The sequence below is a fragment of the Lolium perenne genome, chromosome 3 (genome assembly GCF_019359855.2).
Source record: "Lolium perenne isolate Kyuss_39 chromosome 3, Kyuss_2.0, whole genome shotgun sequence".
Taxonomy (NCBI): Eukaryota; Viridiplantae; Streptophyta; class Magnoliopsida; order Poales; family Poaceae; genus Lolium; species Lolium perenne.
In genome coordinates, this window is record NC_067246.2 from 56,896,286 (window position 1) to 56,917,161 (window position 20,876).

Below are 20,876 nucleotides of genomic sequence, written 5' to 3' on the forward strand. Positions count from 1 at the left end.
AACTACTTTAATAACTTTGCTAGAGTAGCACATAGATAGTAGTGATACAAAACTCATATGAATCTCAATCATGTAAAGCAGCTCATGAGATTATTGTATTGAGGTACATGGGAGAGAGATGAACCACATAGCTACAGCGGAGCCCTCAGCCTCGATGGAGAACTACTCCCTCCTCATGGGAGCAGCAGCGGTGATGAAGATGGCGGTGAAGATGGCAGCGGTGTCGATGGAGAAGCCTTCCGGGGGCACTTCCCCGCTCCGGCAGCGTGCCGGAACAGAGACTCCTGTCCCCCAGATCTTGGCTTCGCGATGGCGGCGGCTCTGGAAGGTTTCTGTGGGTTTCGTCGAACGCATCAGGGTTTTCGCGACGGAGGCTTTATATAGGCGAAGAGGCGGCGCAGGAGGGTCGAAGGGGTGGCCACACCATATGGCGGCGCGGCCAGGGCCTGGGCCGCGCCACCGTATAGTCTGGGGGCCCAGTGCCCCCCCTCTGGTCCTTCCCGGGTGTTCTGGATGCTTCCGGTGAAAATAGGAACCTGGGCGTTGATTTCGTCCGATTCCGAGAATATTTCGTTACTAGGATTTCTGAAACCAAAAACAGCAGAAAACAGGAACTGGCACTTCGGCATCTTGTTAATAGGTTAGTTCCAGAAAATGCACGAATATGACATAAAGTGTGCATAAAACATGTAGATATCATCAATAATGTGGCATGGAACATAAGAAATTATCGATACGTCGGAGACGTATCAGCATCCCCAAGCTTAGTTCTGCTCGTCCCGAGCAGGTAAAACGATAACACAGATAATTTCTGAAGTGACATGCCATCATAAACTTGATCATACTACTTGTAAAGCATATGTAGTGAATGCAGCGATCAAAACAATGTATATGACATGAGTAAACAACTGAATCATAAAGCAAAGACTTTTCATGAATAGTACTTCAAGACAAGCATCAATAAGTCTTGCATAAGAGTTAACTCATAAAGCAATAATTCGAAGTAAAGGCATTGAAGCAACACAAGGGAAAATTAAGTTTCAGCGGTTGCTTTCAACTTATAACATGTATATCTCATGGATATTGTCAACATAGAGTAATATAATAAGTGCAATAAGTAAGTATGTAGGAATCAATGCACAGTTCACACAAGTGTTTGCTTCTTGAGGTGGAGAGAAATAGGTGAACTGACTCAACATTGAAAGTAAAAGAATGGTCCTCCATAGAGGAAAAGCATCGATTGCTATATTTGTGCTAGAGCTTTGATTTTGAAAACATGAAACAATTTTGTCAACGGTAGTAATAAAGCATATGCATCATGTAAATTATATCTTATAAGTTGCAAGCCTCATGCATAGTGTACTAATAGTGCCCGCACCTTGTCCTAATTAGCTTGGACTACCGGATCATCACAATGCACTGTTTTTACCAAGTGTCACAAAGGGGTACCTCTATGTCACTCGTACAAAGGTCTAAGGAGAAAGCTCGCATTGGATTTCTCGCTATTGATTATTCTCAACTTAGACATCCATACCGGGACAACATAGACAACAGATAATGGACTCCTCTTTTATGCATAAGCATGTAACAACAATTAATAATTTTCTCATATGAGATTGAGGATATATGTCCAAAACTGAAACTTCCACCATGGATCATGGCTTTAGTTAGCGGCCCAATGTTCTTCTCTAACATATGCATGCTTAACCATAAGGTGGTAGATCGCTCTTACTTCAAACAAGACGGACATGCATAGCAACTCACATGAAATTCAACAATGAATAGTTGATGGCGTCCCCAGTGAACATGGTTATCGCACAACAAGTAACTTAATAAGAGATAAAGTGCATAATTACATATTCAATACCACAATAGTTTTTAAGCTATATGTCCCATGAGCTATATATTGCAAAGGTGAATGATGGAATTTTAAAGGTAGCACTCAAGCAATTTACTTTGGAATGGCGGAAAATACCATGTAGTAGGTAGGTATGGTGGACACAAATGGCATAGTGTTGTTTGGCTCAAGGATTTGGATGCATGAGAAGTATTCCCTCTCGATACAAGGTTTAGGCTAGCAAGGTTGTTTGAAACAAACACAAGGATGAACTAGTACAGCAAAACTCACATAAAAGACATATTGAAAACATTATAAGACTTTACACCGTCTTCCTTGTTGTTCAAACTCAATACTAGAAATTATCTAGACCTTAGAGAGACCAAATATGCAAACCAAATTTTAGCATGCTCTATGTATTTCTTCATTAATAGGTGCAAAGCATATGATGCAAGAGCTTAAACATGAGCACAACAATTGCCAAGTATCACATTACCCAAGACATTTATAGCAATTACTACATGTATCATTTTCCAATTCCAACCATATAACAATTTAACGAAGAAGAAACTTCGCCATGAATACTATGAGCTAAGAACACATGTGTTCATACGAACCAGCGGAGCGTGTCTCTCTCCCACACAAGCATGATGTAATCCAATTTATTCAAACACAAACAAAAACAAAAACAAACAGACGCTCCAAGATAAAGCACATAAGATGTGATGGAATAAAAATATAGTTTCAGGGGAGGAACCTGATAATGTTGTCGATGAAGAAGGGGATGCCTTGGGCATCCCCAAGCTTAGACGCTTGAGTCTTCTTGATATATGCAGGGGTGAACCACCGGGGCATCCCCAAGCTTAGACTTTTCACTCTTCTTGATCATAGTATATCATCCTCCTCTCTTGACCCTTGAAAACTTCCTTCACACCAAACTCGAAACAAACTCATTAGAGGGTTAGTGCATAATCAAAAACTCACATGTTCAGAGGTGACACAATCATTCTTAACACTTCTGGACATTGCTCAAAGCTACTGGAAGGTAATGGAACAAAGAAATCCACCCAACACAGCGAAAGAAGCAATGCGAAATAAAAGACAGAATCTGTCAAAACAGAACAGTCCGTAAAGACAAATTTTAAAAGGGCACCAGACTTGCTCAGATGAAAATGCTCAAATTGAATGAAAGTTGCGTACATATCTGTGGATCACTCACGTAAATTGGCATAATTTTCTGAGTTACCTACAGAGAATTTTGCCCAGATTCGTGACAGCAAGAAAACAGTTTCTGCGCAGTAATCCAAATCTAGTATTGACTTTACTATCAAAGACTTTACTTGGCACAACAAAACACAAAACTAAGATAAGGAGAGGTTGCTACAGTAGTAAACAACTTCCAAGACACAAATATAAAACAAAGTACTGTAGCAAAATAACACATGGGTTATCTCCCAAGAAGTTCTTTTCTTTATAGCCATTAAGATGGGCTCAGCAGTTTTAATGATGCACTCGCAAGAAATAGTAGTTGAAGCAAAAGAGAGCATCAAGAGGCAAATTCAAAACACATTTAAGTCTAACATGCTTCCTATGCATAGGAATCTTGTAAATAAACAAGATCATGAAAAGCAAAGTAACAAGCATAGGAAGATAAAACAAGTATAGCTTCACAAATTTCAGCACATAGAGAGGTGTTTTAGTAACATGAAAATTTCTACAACCATATTTTCCTCTCTCATAATAACTTTCAGTAGTGTCATGAGCAAACTCAACAATATAACTATCACATAAAGCATTCTTATCATGAGTCTCATGCATAAAATTATTACTCTCCACATAAGCATAATCAATTTTATTAGTACTAGTGGGAGCAAATTCAACAAAGTAGCTATCATTATTATTCTCATCATCAAATATAGGAGGCATATTGTAATCATAATCAAATTCATCCTCCATAACAGGTGGTAACAAAAGACTACTATCATTATAATCATCATAAATAGGAGGCAAAGTATCATCAAAGAAAATTTTCTCCTCAATGCTTGCGGGACTAAAAAGATCATGCTCATCAAAACCAGCTTCCCCAAGCTTAGAATTTTCCATATCATTAGCAACAATGGTGTTCAAAGTGTTCATTTTAATATGTTCCATGGGTTTTTTAATTTTCGGATCAAACCATCCATGTCTTAAATCAGGAAATAGAGTAAAAAGCTCATTGTTGTCCATTATGCCAAACTAGTGTAAACAAGAAACAAAAAGATGCAATTGCAGGATCTAAAGGAAATAGCTTTGAGTACTTACAACGCCGGAAAATAGCTTAGTAGCCGAGATACGGAGTGTGAGTACCTTTTACCTTTCCTCCCCGGCAACGGCGCCAGAAAATTAGCTTGATGTCTACGTTCCCCCTCCTTTCCTGTAGACAGTGTTGGGCCTCCAAGAGCAGAGGTTTGTAGAACAGCAGCAAGTTTTCCCTTAAGTGGATCACCCAAGGTTTATCGAACTCAGGGAGGAAGAGGTCAAAGATATCCCTCTCATGCAACCCTGCAACCACAAAGCAAGAAGTCTCTTGTGTCCCCAACACACCTAATAGGTGCACTAGTTCGGCGAAGAGATAGTGAAATACAGGTGATATGAATATATATGAGCAGTAGCAACGGTGCCAGAAAATAGCTTGTCGGCGTGTAGTTGATGGTGGTAGTATTGCAGCAGTAGTAACACGGTGAAACAATGAAACAAGCAGTAGTAACGCAGCAGTATTTAGGAACAAGGCCTAGGGATTAGACTTTCACTAGTGGACACTCTCAACATTGATCACATAACAGAATAGATAAATGCATACTCTACACTTTTGTTGGATGATGAACGCATTGCATAGGATTACACGAACCCTCAATGCCGGAGTTAACAAGCTCCACAATTTGTTCATATTTTAGTAACCTTGTAGTGTAAGATAGATCAACAGACTAAACCAAGTACTAACATAGCATGCACACTGTCACCTTCATGCATATGTAGGAGGAATAGATCACATCAATATTATCATAGCAATAGTTAACTTCGCAATCTACAAGAGATCATGATCATAGCATAAACCAAGTACTAACACGGTGCACACACTGTCACCTTTACACACGTGCAGGAGGAATAGAACTACTTTAATAACTTTGCTAGAGTAGCACATAGATAGTAGTGATACAAAACTCATATGAATCTCAATCATGTAAAGCAGCTCATGAGATTATTGTATTGAGGTACATGGGAGAGAGATGAACCACATAGCTACAGCGGAGCCCTCAGCCTCGATGGAGAACTACTCCCTCCTCATGGGAGCAGCAGCGGTGATGAAGATGGCGGTGAAGATGGCAGCGGTGTCGATGGAGAAGCCTTCCGGGGGCACTTCCCCGCTCCGGCAGCGTGCCGGAACAGAGACTCCTGTCCCCCAGATCTTGGCTTCGCGATGGCGGTGGCTCTGGAAGGTTTCTGTGGGTTTCGTCGAACGCATCAGGGTTTTCGCGACGGAGGCTTTATATAGGCGAAGAGGCGGCGCAGGAGGGTCGAAGGGGTGGCCACACCATATGGCGGCGCGGCCAGGGCCTGGGCCGCGCCGCCCTATGGTCTGGGGGCCCAGTGCCCCCCCTCTGGTCCTTCCCGGGTGTTCTGGATGCTTCCGGTGAAAATAGGAACCTGGGCGTTGATTTCGTCCGATTCCGAGAATATTTCGTTACTAGGATTTCTGAAACCAAAAACAGCAGAAAACAGGAACTGGCACTTCGGCATCTTGTTAATAGGTTAGTTCCAGAAAATGCACGAATATGACATAAAGTGTGCATAAAACATGTAGATATCATCAATAATGTGGCATGGAACATAAGAAATTATCGATACGTCGGAGACGTATCAGCATCCCCAAGCTTAGTTCTGCTCGTCCCGAGCAGGTAAAACGATAACACAGATAATTTCTGAAGTGACATGCCATCATAAACTTGATCATACTACTTGTAAAGCATATGTAGTGAATGCAGCGATCAAAACAATGTATATGACATGAGTAAACAACTGAATCATAAAGCAAAGACTTTTCATGAATAGTACTTCAAGACAAGCATCAATAAGTCTTGCATAAGAGTTAACTCATAAAGCAATAATTCGAAGTAAAGGCATTGAAGCAACACAAGGGAAAATTAAGTTTCAGCGGTTGTTTTCAACTAATAACATGTATATCTCATGGATATTGTCAACATAGAGTAATATAATAAGTGCAATAAGTAAGTATGTAGGAATCAATGCACAGTTCACACAAGTGTTTGCTTCTTGAGGTGGAGAGAAATAGGTGAACTGACTCAACATTGAAAGTAAAAGAATGGTCCTCCATAGAGGAAAAGCATCGATTGCTATATTTGTGCTAGAGCTTTGATTTTGAAAACATGAAACAATTTTGTCAACGGTAGTAATAAAGCATATGCATCATGTAAATTATATCTTATAAGTTGCAAGCCTCATGCATAGTGTACTAATAGTGCCCGCACCTTGTCCTAATTAGCTTGGACTACCGGATCATCACAATGCACTGTTTTTACCAAGTGTCACAAAGGGGTACCTCTATGCCGCCTGTACAAAGGTCTAAGGAGAAAGCTCGCATTGGATTTCTCGCTATTGATTATTCTCAACTTAGACATCCATACCGGGACAACATAGACAACAGATAATGGACTCCTCTTTTATGCATAAGCATGTAACAACAATTAATAATTTTCTCATATGAGATTGAGGATATATGTCCAAAACTGAAACTTCCACCATGGATCATGGCTTTAGTTAGCGGCCCAATGTTCTTCTCTAACATATGCATGCTTAACCATAAGGTGGTAGATCGCTCTTACTTCAAACAAGACGGACATGCATAGCAACTCACATGAAATTCAACAATGAATAGTTGATGGCGTCCCCAGTGAACATGGTTATCGCACAACAAGTAACTTAATAAGAGATAAAGTGCATAATTACATATTCAATACCACAATAGTTTTTAAGCTATATGTCCCATGAGCTATATATTGCAAAGGTGAATGATGGAATTTTAAAGGTAGCACTCAAGCAATTTACTTTGGAATGGCGGAAAATACCATGTAGTAGGTAGGTATGGTGGACACAAATGGCATAGTGTTGTTTGGCTCAAGGATTTGGATGCATGAGAAGTATTCCCTCTCGATACAAGGTTTAGGCTAGCAAGGTTGTTTGAAACAAACACAAGGATGAACTAGTACAGCAAAACTCACATAAAAGACATATTGAAAACATTATAAGACTTTACACCGTCTTCCTTGTTGTTCAAACTCAATACTAGAAATTATCTAGACCTTAGAGAGACCAAATATGCAAACCAAATTTTAGCATGCTCTATGTATTTCTTCATTAATAGGTGCAAAGCATATGATGCAAGAGCTTAAACATGAGCACAACAATTGCCAAGTATCACATTACCCAAGACATTTATAGCAATTACTACATGTATCATTTTCCAATTCCAACCATATAACAATTTAACGAAGAAGAAACTTCGCCATGAATACTATGAGCTAAGAACACATGTGTTCATACGAACCAGCGGAGCGTGTCTCTCTCCCACACAAGCATGATGTAATCCAATTTATTCAAACACAAACAAAAACAAAAACAAACAGATGCTCCAAGATAAAGCACATAAGATGTGATGGAATAAAAATATAGTTTCAGGGGAGGAACCTGATAATGTTGTCGATGAAGAAGGGGATGCCTTGGGCATCCCCAAGCTTAGACGCTTGAGTCTTCTTGATATATGCAGGGGTGAACCACCGGGGCATCCCCAAGCTTAGACTTTTCACTCTTCTTGATCATAGTATATCATCCTCCTCTCTTGACCCTTGAAAACTTCCTTCACACCAAACTCGAAACAAACTCATTAGAGGGTTAGTGCATAATCAAAAACTCACATGTTCAGAGGTGACACAATCATTCTTAACACTTCTGGACATTGCTCAAAGCTACTGGAAGGTAATGGAACAAAGAAAACCACCCAACACAGCGAAAGAAGCAATGCGAAATAAAAGGCAGAATCTGTCAAAACAGAACAGTCCGTAAAGACGAATTTTAAAAGGGCACCAGACTTGCTCAGATGAAAATGCTCAAATTGAATGAAAGTTGCGTACATATCTGAGGATCACTCACGTAAATTGGCATAATTTTCTGAGTTACCTACAGAGAATTTTGCCCAGATTCGTGACAGCAAGAAAACAGTTTCTGCGCAGTAATCCAAATCTAGTATTGACTTTACTATCAAAGACTTTACTTGGCACAACAAAACACAAAACTAAGATAAGGAGAGGTTGCTACAGTAGTAAACAACTTCCAAGACACAAATATAAAACAAAGTACTGTAGCAAAATAACACATGGGTTATCTCCCAAGAAGTTCTTTTCTTTATAGCCATTAAGATGGGCTCAGCAGTTTTAATGATGCACTCGCAAGAAATAGTAGTTGAAGCAAAAGAGAGCATCAAGAGGCAAATTCAAAACACATTTAAGTCTAACATGCTTCCTATGCATAGGAATCTTGTAAATAAACAAGATCATGAAAAGCAAAGTAACAAGCATAGGAAGATAAAACAAGTATAGCTTCACAAATTTCAGCACATAGAGAGGTGTTTTAGTAACATGAAAATTTCTACAACCATATTTTCCTCTCTCATAATAACTTTCAGTAGTGTCATGAGCAAACTCAACAATATAACTATCACATAAAGCATTCTTATCATGAGTCTCATGCATAAAATTATTACTCTCCACATAAGCATAATCAATTTTATTAGTACTAGTGGGAGCAAATTCAACAAAGTAGCTATCATTATTATTCTCATCATCAAATATAGGAGGCATATTGTAATCATAATCAAATTCATCCTCCATAACAGGTGGTAACAAAAGACTACTATCATTATAATCATCATAAATAGGAGGCAAAGTATCATCAAAGAAAATTTTCTCCTCAATGCTTGCGGGACTAAAAAGATCATGCTCATCAAAACCAGCTTCCCCAAGCTTAGAATTTTCCATATCATTAGCAACAATGGTGTTCAAAGTATTCATTTTAATATGTTCCATGGGTTTTTTAATTTTCGGATCAAACCATCCATGTCTTAAATCAGGAAATAGAGTAAAAAGCTCATTGTTGTCCATTATGCCAAACTAGTGTAAACAAGAAACAAAAAGATGCAATTGCAGGATCTAAAGGAAATAGCTTTGAGTACTTACAACGCCGGAAAATAGCTTAGTAGCCGAGATACGGAGTGTGAGTACCTTTTACCTTTCCTCCCCGGCAACGGCGCCAGAAAATTAGCTTGATGTCTACGTTCCCCCTCCTTTCCTGTAGATGTTGTTGGGCCTCCAAGAGCAGAGGTTTGTAGAACAGCAGCAAGTTTTCCCTTAAGTGGATCACCCAAGGTTTATCGAACTCAGGGAGGAAGAGGTCAAAGATATCCCTCTCATGCAACCCTGCAACCACAAAGCAAGAAGTCTCTTGTGTCCCCAACACACCTAATAGGTGCACTAGTTCGGCGAAGAGATAGTGAAATACAGGTGATATGAATATATATGAGCAGTAGCAACGGTGCCAGAAAATAGCTTGCTGGCGTGTAGTTGATGGTGGTAGTATTGCAGCAGTAGTAACACGTTGAAACAAAGACAAGCTGTAGTAACGCAGCAGTATTTAGGAACAAGGCCTAGGGATTAGACTTTCACTAGTGGACACTCTCAACATTGATCACATAACAGAATAGATAAATGCATACTCTACACTTTTGTTGGATGATGAACGCATTGCGTAGGATTACACGAACCCTCAATGCTGGAGTTAACAAGCTCCACAATTTGTTCATATTTTAGTAACCTTGTAGTGTAAGATAGATCAACAGACTAAACCAAGTACTAACATAGCATGCACACTGTCACCTTCATGCATATGTAGGAGGAATAGATCACATCAATATTATCATAGCAATAGTTAACTTCGCAATCTACAAGAGATCATGATCATAGCATAAACCAAGTACTAACACGGTGCACACACTGTCACCTTTACACACGTGCAGGAGGAATAGAACTACTTTAATAACTTTGCTAGAGTAGCACATAGATAGTAGTGATACAAAACTCATATGAATCTCAATCATGTAAAGCAGCTCATGAGATTATTGTATTGAGGTACATGGGAGAGATATGAACCACATAGCTACAGCGGAGCCCTCAGCCTCGATGGAGAACTACTCCCTCCTCATGGGAGCAGCAGCGGTGATGAAGATGGCGGTGAAGATGGCAGCGGTGTCGATGGAGAAGCCTTCCGGGGGCACTTCCCCGCTCCGGCAGCCGTGCCGAACAGAGACTCCTGTGCACCAGATCTTGGCTTCGCGATGGCGGCGGCTCTGGAAGGTTTCTGTGGGTTTCGTCGAACGCATCAGGGTTTTCGCGACAGAGGCTTTATATAGGCGAAGAGGCGGCGCAGGAGGGTCGAAGGGGTGGCCACACCATATGGCGGCGCGGCCAGGGCCTGGGCCGCGCCGCCCTATGGTCTGGGGGCCCAGTGCCCCCCCTCTGGTCCTTCCCGGGTGTTCTGGATGCTTCCGGTGAAAATAGGAACATGGGCGTTGATTTCGTCCGATTCCGAGAATATTTCGTTACTAGGATTTCTGAAACCAAAAACAGCAGAAAACAGGAACTGGCACTTCGGCATCTTGTTAATAGGTTAGTTCCAGAAAATGCACGAATATGACATAAAGTGTGCATAAAACATGTAGATATCATCAATAATGTGGCATGGAACATAAGAAATTATCGATACGTCGGAGACGTATCACACCACTAGAAGAATAACACCACAACTTAAATATCATAACATTGAATATTACTCAACCATAATTCACTACTAACATTTAGATTTCACCCATGTCCTCAAGAACTAAACGAACTACTCACGAGACATCATATGGAACATGATCAGAGGTGATATGATGATGAATAACAATCTGAACATAAACCTTGGTTCAATGGTTTCACTCAATAGCATCAATAACAATTAGAGATCAATACCGGAAGAGTTTCCCCTATCAAACAATCAAGATTCAACCCTAATTGTTACAGCGGTGACGAGGTGCAGCGGTGGAGATGGCGGTGATGATGATGGAGATGATGACGATGGTGATGGAGATGATGTCCAGCTCGATGTCGGTGACGATGGCGTCGATTTCCCCCTCCGGGAGGGAATTTCCCCGGCAGATTTCAGCCTGCCGGAGAGCTCTTTTCTCTCTCGTGTTTTCCGCCTCGCAGAGGCGGCTGTGACTCCTCGCGAATATCCTCCTGGTCTTAGGTTTTCGGAACGAAGATGTACGCGAAGGAGAGGGGGCCAGAGGAGGCTGTGGGCCCCCTCCTCACAGGGCGGCGCGGCCAGGGCTTGGCCCGCGCCGGCCTGTGGGGTGGGCCCACGGTGGCCCCCCTCGGCTCCCCCTTCTGGCTCCCTTCGTCTTCTGGAAAAATAGGATTTTTCATATAATTTATGGCAATTGTTGATCTTCCGAAATATTGCCTTCTGACGACGCTTTTTCCAGCAGAATCCTGGCTCCGGTGCGCGATCCCTCAATAATCATGAAACATGCAAAATAGATGAAATAACATAAGTATCATCTCCAAATATGAAATATATCAATGAATAACAGCAAATTATGATATAAAATAGTGATGCAAAATGGACGTATCAGTAAGGTAAAAGGTATTCACATCCTCCGACTACTAAGCTATTTCCTAGCACTGTTGCCGGTGTGTGAGTGCTCGAAGCTATTTCCTTTAGATTCCGCAATTATATCTTTTTGTTTATTTTTTTTATTTCACTAGTTATGCTTAATGGAAAACAACAAAAATATTATAGATCTTTATAGTATTTATCTTGAGTTAGGACATGAGGTGTTTGAAGACAAAATTAAAAAACCTATGGAACTTTATATGCATGCTAATGGCAATGTTATTAGTATGAATGCTTTGAACACCATTGTTGCTAATGCTATAGAAAATTCTAAGCTTGGGGAAGCTGGTTTTGATGAGCATGATATTTTTAGTCCCCCAAGCATGGAGGAGAAAATTTACTTTGATGATACTTTACCTCCTATATATGATGATTACAATGATGACTATCATATTTTCAGTCCACCTACTATTGAGGAGAAAATTAATTATGATTACAATATGCCTCCTATATATGATGATTATGGTGATGAGAATAATAATGATAGCTATTTTATTGAATTTGATCCCACTACAATTAATAGTAATGACTATGCTTATGTGGAGAGTAATAATTTTATGCATGTAGCTCATGATAAGAATGTTTCATGTGATAGTTATATTGTTGAGTTTGTTCATGATGCTACTGAAAATCTTTATGAGAGAGGACAATATGGTTGCAGGGATTTTCATGTTACTAAAACACCTCTCTTTTTGCTGAAAATCTTGAAGTTGCGCTTGTCTTGTTTTCCTATGCTTATTGCATTATGGTTACATGACTTGTTTATTTACAAGATTCCTTTTCATAGGAAGTTGGTTAGACTTAAAAGTGTTTCTTATTTGCTTTTGATGCTCTCTTTTGCTTCAACTCTTATTTCTTGCGAGAGCATCATTAAAATTATTGAACCCATCTTAATGGCTATAAAGAAAGCACTTCTTGGGAGATAACCCATGTTTTTATTTTGATACTGTTTTGTTGTGTCTTGGAAGTTGTTACTACTGTAGCAACCTCTCCTTATCATGTTTATTTCATTTTTGTGCCAAGTAAAGTCTTTGATAGAAAGTTGATACTAGATTTGGATTTCTGCGCAGAAACAGATTTTTAGCTGTCACGAATTTGAGTTTTTCTCTCTGTAGAAGTATCTAAAAATTCTGAAAAAATTCATGAGTAATCCTCAGATATGTACTAAACTTTCATTCAACTGGAGCTTTTTCATCTGAGCATGTTAAGTGCCTCTAAAAAAATCGTCTTTACGGACTGTTCTGTTTTTGACAGATTCTGCCTTTTATTTCGCATTGCCTCTTTTACTGTATTTGAGTGGATTTCTTTGCTCCATTAAATTTCAGTAGCCTTTGGTAATGTCCAGAAGTGTTAGGAATGATTGTGTCCTTGCTGAACATGTGAATTTTTGATTATGCACTAACCCTCTAATGAGATTGCTTTGAGTTTGGTGTGAAGGAAGTTTTCAAGGATCAAGAGAGGAGGATGATATAATGTGATCAAGAAGAGTGAAAAGTCTAAGCTTGGGGATGCTCCCGTGGTTCATCCCTACATATTTCAAGAAGACTCAAGCATCTAAGCTTGGGGATGCCCAAGGCATCCCCTTCTTCATCAACAACTTATCAGGTCACCTCTAGTGAAACTATATTTTTATTCCGTCACATCTGATGTGCTTTATTTGGAGCGTCTGTGTGCTTTTATTTTTGTTTTTGTTTGAATAAATTCATATCCTAGCATTCCTTTTGTGGGAGAAAGACACGCTCCGCTTTTTCATATTGAACACTGGTGTTCTTAGTTTTACTTTTAATGTTCATGGCGGAAGTTGAAAGCCGCTTCATTTATTGGTATTTGGTTGGAAACAGAAAATGCTTCATGTGGTAATTGGTATATTGTCTTGAATAATTTGATACTTGGCAATTGTTTTGAGCTCTCAAGTAGATCATGTTTAAGGTCTTGCATCATGTGGTTTAAACCTATTAGTGGAGAACTACCGTAGAGCTTGTTGAAATTTGGTTTGCATGATTGGTCTCTCTAAAGTCTAGATATTTTCTGGTAAAAGTGTTTGAGCAACAAGGAAGACAGTGTAGAGTCTTATAATGCTTGCAATATGTTCTTATGTAAGTTTCGCTGTACCGGTTCATACTTGTGTTTGCTTCAAACAACCTTGCTAGCCAAAGCCTTGTACTGAGAGGGAATGCTTCTCGTGCATCCAAAACCTTGAGCCAAAACCTATGCCATTTGTGTCCACCATAACTACCTACTATGTGGTATTTTTCTGCCAATCCAAAGTAAATTGCTTGCGTGCTACCTTTAAAAAATTCATTGCTTGTCTTTGCAATACATATCTCATGGGAAAGTAGCCTAAAAAACTATTGTAGTAAAGAATATGTCGCTTATGTATCTTAGTTCTTATAAGTTGCTTGTTGAGCGGTAACCATGTTATCTGGGGACGCCATCAACCTATCACACCTTTGTTGAATATCATGTGAGTTGCTATGCATGTTCTTCTTGTCTGAAGTAAGGGAGATTTGCCATGAGTTAAATGGTTTGAGTATGCATATTGTTAGAGAAGAAAATTGGGCCGCCAACCAAAGCCATGTATCACGGTGGAAGTTTTAGCTTGGACATTAATCCTCAAATCTCTTATGAGAATATTATCTGTTGTTGAATGCTTAAAAAATAAAAGAGGAGTCCATTATCTATTTTCTATGTTGTCCCGGTATGGATGTCCTCAAGTTGAGATCTATCAAAATTGAGAGATCAAATGCGATCTATCTCCTTGGACCTTTGTACAGGTGGCATAGAGGTACCCCTTTGTGACACTTGGTTGAAACATATGTAATGCAATGATAATCCATGGAAATCTGAGCTAATTAGGACAAGGAGCGGGCACTATTAGTATTCGATGCATGAGGCTTGCAACTTATAGGAAGTTTTATACATAACCCATATGAATTATTACTACCGTTGACAAAATTGTTTCCATGTTTTCAAAATAAAAAGCTCTAGCAGATGAGTAATCCCTGCTTCCCTCTGCGAAGGGCCTTTCTTTTACTTTATGTTGAGTCAGTTTACCTACTTCTTTATATCTTAGAAGAAAACACTTGTGTCAACTGTGTGCATTGATTCTTACATACTTGCTTATTTGCACTCATCATATTACTTTGCGTTGACAATTATCCATGAGATATACATGTTGAAAGTTGAAAGCAACTGCTGAAACTTAAATCTTCCTTTGTGTTGCTTCAAAACCTTCTATTAAGAATCTATTGCTTTATGAGTTAACTCTTATGCAAGACTTTTTGATGCTTATCTTGAAAGTACTATTCATGAAAAGTCTTTGCTATATGATTCAGTTATTTAGTCATTATATTTTTGTTAGTAAACTATAGACCATTGCTTCGAATCACTTCATTCATCTCATATGCTTTACATTAGTATTGATCAAGATTATAATGGTAGCATGTCACTTCAGAAATTATCCTTTTTATCGTTTACCTACTCGAGGGCGAGTAGGAACTAAGCTTGGGGATGCTTGATACGTCTCCAACGTATCTATAATTTCTATGTTCCAAGCTAGTTTTATGTCAATACCTACATGTTTTATATACACTTTATATAATTTTTATGCATTTTCCGGGACTAACCTATTAACAAGATGCCGAAGTGCCAGTTCCGGTTTTCTGCTGTTTTTGGTTTGAGAAATTTTACACGGGAAATATTCTCGGAACTGGACCCACGAAGACAGAAGTCAATATTTTGCCGAGACGGACCCAAAGAGCCAGAGAAGGGCCAGAGGGGGGCCAAGGGGCCCCCACACCATACCATGGCGCGGGCCCACCCCTAGCTGCGCCACCATGTGGTGAGGGCACCCTGGGGCCCCTCCGAGGCCGCCCTTCCGCCTATATATTCTACCATAAGTAAAAACCCTAAATATATCGGTATTCCTCCACGAAAAGTTACGTAGCCGCCGCCATCGCGAAGCCAAGTTCGGGGGACAGAAGTCTCTGTTCCGGCACGCCACTGGGACGGGAAAGTGCCCCCGGAATCCATCTCCATCGACTCCATCGCCATCTTCATCGCCGTTGTTGTCTCCCATGATGAGGAGGGAGTAGTTCTCCCCCGAGGCTGAGGGCTCTACCAGTAGCTATGTGGTTCATCTCTCACTCCCATGGTGTGATCTGTATGTGATCATGAGCTTTGTATCACTCTTCATCTATGTGCTACTCTAGTGGTGTTATTAAAGTAGTCTATTCCTCCTCCATGATGTAAAGAGGACAGCGTGTGCATCATGTAGTACTTGGTGTAGGCTATGATTGTAATCTCTTGTGGATTATTAAGTTAACTATTACTATGATAATATTGATGTGATCTATTCCCCCTTTCATAGGTATTGTTGACAGTGTGTATGCTATGTTAGTACTCGGTCTAAATTGCAGCGGTATTATCTTGGATTATGATTTGATGAGGATATCCCTATGAGTGTTGTTTGTCAAGTACTTGATGAACTTTGAGTGAAGCTTTTGTAGCCACTACGTGATGATTAGTGATTCCAATTGGAGAGTAATTCAGAGTAGCACAAGTGAAGAGAAGTTATCTAATTGTTCAATTATGTGATCATTGTTGAGAGTGTCCACTAGTGAAAGTATGATCCCTAGGCCTTGTTTCTAAGCATTGAAACACCGTTTCCAACAAGTTCTGCTACATGTTCGCTTGCTGCCATTTTTATTTCAGATTGCAATTACTACTTATAATCATCCATATTACTTGTATTTCACTATCTCTTCACCGAACTAGTGCACCTATACATCTGAAAAGTGTATTAGGTGTGTTGGGGACACAAGAGACTTCTTGTATCTTAATTGCAGGGTTGCTTGAGAGGGATATCTTTGACCTCTACCTCCCTGAGTTCGATAAACCTTGGGTGATTCACTTAAGGGAAACTTGCTGCTGTTCTACAAACCTCTGCTCTTGGAGGCCCAACACTATCTACAGGAATAGAAGCGTGCGTAGACATCGGATACTTAGATTTGCAAGAGCTCGACGGAGCTCCCCCTAAAAATGTGCACATTTTGAATATGAATTTGAATGAAAATGCACATGTCCTAGAGGCATGACTCCCCCTAGATCTTACAAACCAAGCACATATGCAACAAGGATACTTGACACGTTCAAATAGCATATGCGCAATATGGAGGCAACACAAGATCATGCAAGGAGTTTTGGGTGAAGTTATCATACCTTTGCACTGAGAAAACCCAAACTCACCGTAAGATGCCTCCATAGTGTTGATGTAGCCACAAGAAACGATAAACAACGAGAATCAAAAGGCTACAATCAACGAAAGTCCCCATGCATAAGACCCATCCGAATAGGAACTTCTCCCCCTTTGGCATCGAAACACCAAAAAAGGGTAAGGAAACCATAAGGATGGTAAGAGAGAACATGCAACCAAGCTTGCAAAAACCAAAAGGAAAACAAAGCTTGAATGAGACTCTCAAAAAAATGGAGAAAAAGATAACAAAGAAGAAGGACAAAAAGAAGGTCACAAAGAAACACAAAGAACCGAAAAACTCCTCAAGGAGGAGGTTGGTGGCCGAGGCCACCGTGTAGGAGTATAGTAGTGTGAGGTCGCGTAGATGTATCTAGGACTCATGACTACAACTCAACATGAAGCTCATTAGTCACTTGATTGACAAATAGCATATGCTTTGGATTTCTTTATGCATTATGGGGGGAGGGATAGCTCAATAAGTTTAAACCGCACTCCCTCTATGTTCATGCGTGCCTTTCATCTAGATATATAGTTTGAGAGTGGTACGTGCGCACGACGGTCAAGCAAAGTTCGATGGATCATTGATATTTAGCTCATGCCTCAACTCAATGAAACTCTTCTCATCCAAGGGCTTCATGAAGATGTCCGCCAATTGCTCCTTGGTACCAATGAAGGAAAGTACAATATCTCCGCGAGCAATTTGATCCCGGATGAAGTGGTTTCTTATCTCAATGTGCTTCGTCTTGCCATGAAGAACCGGATTGTAGGCGATATTGATTGCGCTCTCATTGTCACATAAAAGAGGCACCTTGCTATACTCGAGTCCATAATCCCGCAAGGTTTGCCTCATCCATAAGATTTGAGCGCAACTACTTGTCGCGGCAACATACTCGGCTTCCGCGGTGGAGACGGAGACACAATTTTGCTTCTTCGAGGACCAACACAGCAAGGATCTTCCAACAAAGTGACAAGCTCCGGATGTAGACTTCCTATCAACCTTGTCGCCCGCCCAATCGGAGTCGGTGAAGCCAACCAAAGCAAAGTCCGTGTCCCTTGGGTACCATAGTCCGAAATGTGGGGTATCAACTAAATATCGAAGGATCTTCTTGACCGCCACAATGTGGCTTTCTTTCGGACTTGCTTGAAACCGTGCGCACATACCAACACTTAACATTATATCCGGGCGAGAGGCACAAAGGTAAAGAAGCGAACCTATCATCGAATGGTAGAGCTTAGGATCCACCGCCTTGCCGGTCTCGTCAAGGGAGAGTTGACACTTGAGATGCATCAGTGTTCCAATCCCCTTGGCGTCCTTCATGTCAAATCGCTTGAGCATGTCTTGAAGGTACTTTGCTTGATTGATGAAGGTGCCTTGTCGCATTTGCTTGATCTCGAACCCAAGGAAGTATTTGAGTTCACCCATCATTGACATCTCGAACCTATTAGTCATCAACTTAGCAAACTCATCATTGAATTTTGTGTTAGTCGAGCCAAATATGATGTCATCTACATAGAGTTGGCATACGAAAAGTTCCCCATTGACTTTCTTAGTAAAAAGAGTTGGATCGATTTTCCCCACTTCGAAACCACGGTCTTCAAGCAACTCCTTTAGATGCTCATACCAAGCTCTAGGAGTTTGTTTGAGTCCATATAGGGCCTTTTTGAGCTTGAAGACATGATCCGGGAAATGGGGGTCCTCGAACCCTGGGGGTTGCTTCCCATATACCTCCTCATGTAAAGGACCATTAAAAAAAGCACTCTTAACATCCATTTTTTGCAACTTGAAGCCATGATGAGAGGCAAAGGACAAAAGGATACGGATGTACTCAAGCCTTGCAACGGGTGCAAAGGTTTCACCAAAGTCCACGCCTTCGACTTGAGAATAGCCTTGTGCCACCAATCTTGCTTTGTTGCGGATGACGATGCCATGTTCAACTTGCTTGTTCTTGAAGACCCATTTGGTGCCGATAACATTGCGGCAATGGTCGGGTCGCTTCATGAGAGTCCACTCATCATTCCTCTTGAAGTTGTTGAGTTCCTCTTGCATTGCAATCAACCAATCGGGATCTCCAAGAGCGTCATTAACTTTGAGTGGTTCCACCATAGAGACAAAAGCGTGGTGCTCACAAAAGTTTGCTAGTTGCCTCCGGGTGGTTACTTTGCTCTTTAGATCACCACTGACATTACACAAAGAATGGGACTTGAGGCGCAAGTGTCTAGTAGAAGGATCTTCACGGCGAGTGTCGGCTAAAGGAGAAGATTCTTGTGGGTCCTCTTCGCTTTCATCACGGTTTAGGTCCTCGCCTTGACCTCCATTGCTTTTGAAAGGTGCATCATCATCATCATGAGAGCCGGATGACTCGGGGGTACTAGGAATAGGATTGTCCATAAAGATCATCCCCGAGCCATTCAGAGGGGAACTTGAAGCTTGGCCTTGGTCACTTGATGTTGATTGTTGTGGTAGATGATCTTGCGGAAGATGTTGTTCTTGAGCTTGTTGAGGTGAGCTTGTACTTGATTGTAGTTGTTGAGGTTGAACTTGAGGTTGTTGTAGAGGTTGGGTTGCACTTGTATGATCAACGGAAGAAGCTTGGCCTTGTGGTGTAGATGGCTGCACTTAGGTGGAACTTGGTCCTTCCCCGGTACTCATAGAAGGTAGCTCTTGAGGTCGGCGAATGCCAACACCCATCCTTCCTACGGCATCCGGGGGAATTGCATCTCCTTTCTCACAAGAAGCACTTCGCTCCTCCAAAGATCTATCATCTTCATCAAATGTCACATCACAAGATTCTACAACTCGCCCATTTGACTTGTTGAAGACTATATAGGCAACGAAAATTCCTTCTTGAGCTCTTGAATCAAACTTAAATAGACGTGTATCCTTGACAAGTACATAGCATTTGCATCCGAAGACCTTGAAATATGACACATTGGGCTTGTTGCCGGTGAGAATCTCATATGGTGTCTTCTCTAGACCTTTGAGAAAGTAGAGACGATTAGTAGCATGGCATGCAGTAGAGATAGCTTCCGCCCAAAAATTGTAGTTAGACTTGTACTCCATCATCATGGTTCGAGCGGCTTCGATCAAGGTTCGATTCTTCCTTTCGGCGACCCCATTTTGTTGGGGAGTATATGGCGTGGAGTATTGGTGTTGGATTCCTTCTTCGCCGAGGAAGTCATCCAAGGTGTATTTCTTGAACTCTGTTCCATTGTTGCTCCTTATTGCGAGTATCTTGGTGACGTACTTGCGTTGAACTTGATTGGCAAACTCCATCATGGTTCGTTGAGTCTCACTCTTGTACTTGAAGAAGAATACCCAACAATAGCGTGAATAGTCATCAACAATGACGAGGCAATACTTCTTTCCTCCAAGACTTTCATGAGACGGTTGACCGAAGAGATCAACATGTAGGAGCTCCAAGCATCCTGTGGTAGTGATGATAGTCTTGGGCTTGTGAGGAGCTCCATGCATTTTTCCTTGTACGCAATCCCTACAAACACGATCTTTGCAAAAGGACACATCTTCTTTTAGTCCGAGAATGTGGCCACCCTTGTGGAGACTTTGCAAAGTCCTCATGTTGACATGGGCTAGTCGGCGATGCCATAACCAACCCTTGTCACCTTTGGCGAATAAGCAAAGAGCGGAGGATGTTGTCTTTCCGGAGAAATCAACAACATACAATCCGTTCTCTACATATCCAACAAAAGCTACACGGAGTGTCTTGCTCCACAAGAGGACCACCATATGTTCATCAAAGAAAGTACATAGACCCATATGAGCAATTTGATGAACGGAAAGTAAATTGTAACCAAGGGTCTCGACAAGGAGGACATTCACAAGTGAGATGTCGGGTGTCACCACCACCTTGCCAAGACCCAATACCTTAGAGCACGTGTTGTCGCCATATGATACGGTAGAGTGAGAAGGCTCGAGGTCGACAACAATATTCTTGCTTCCGGTCA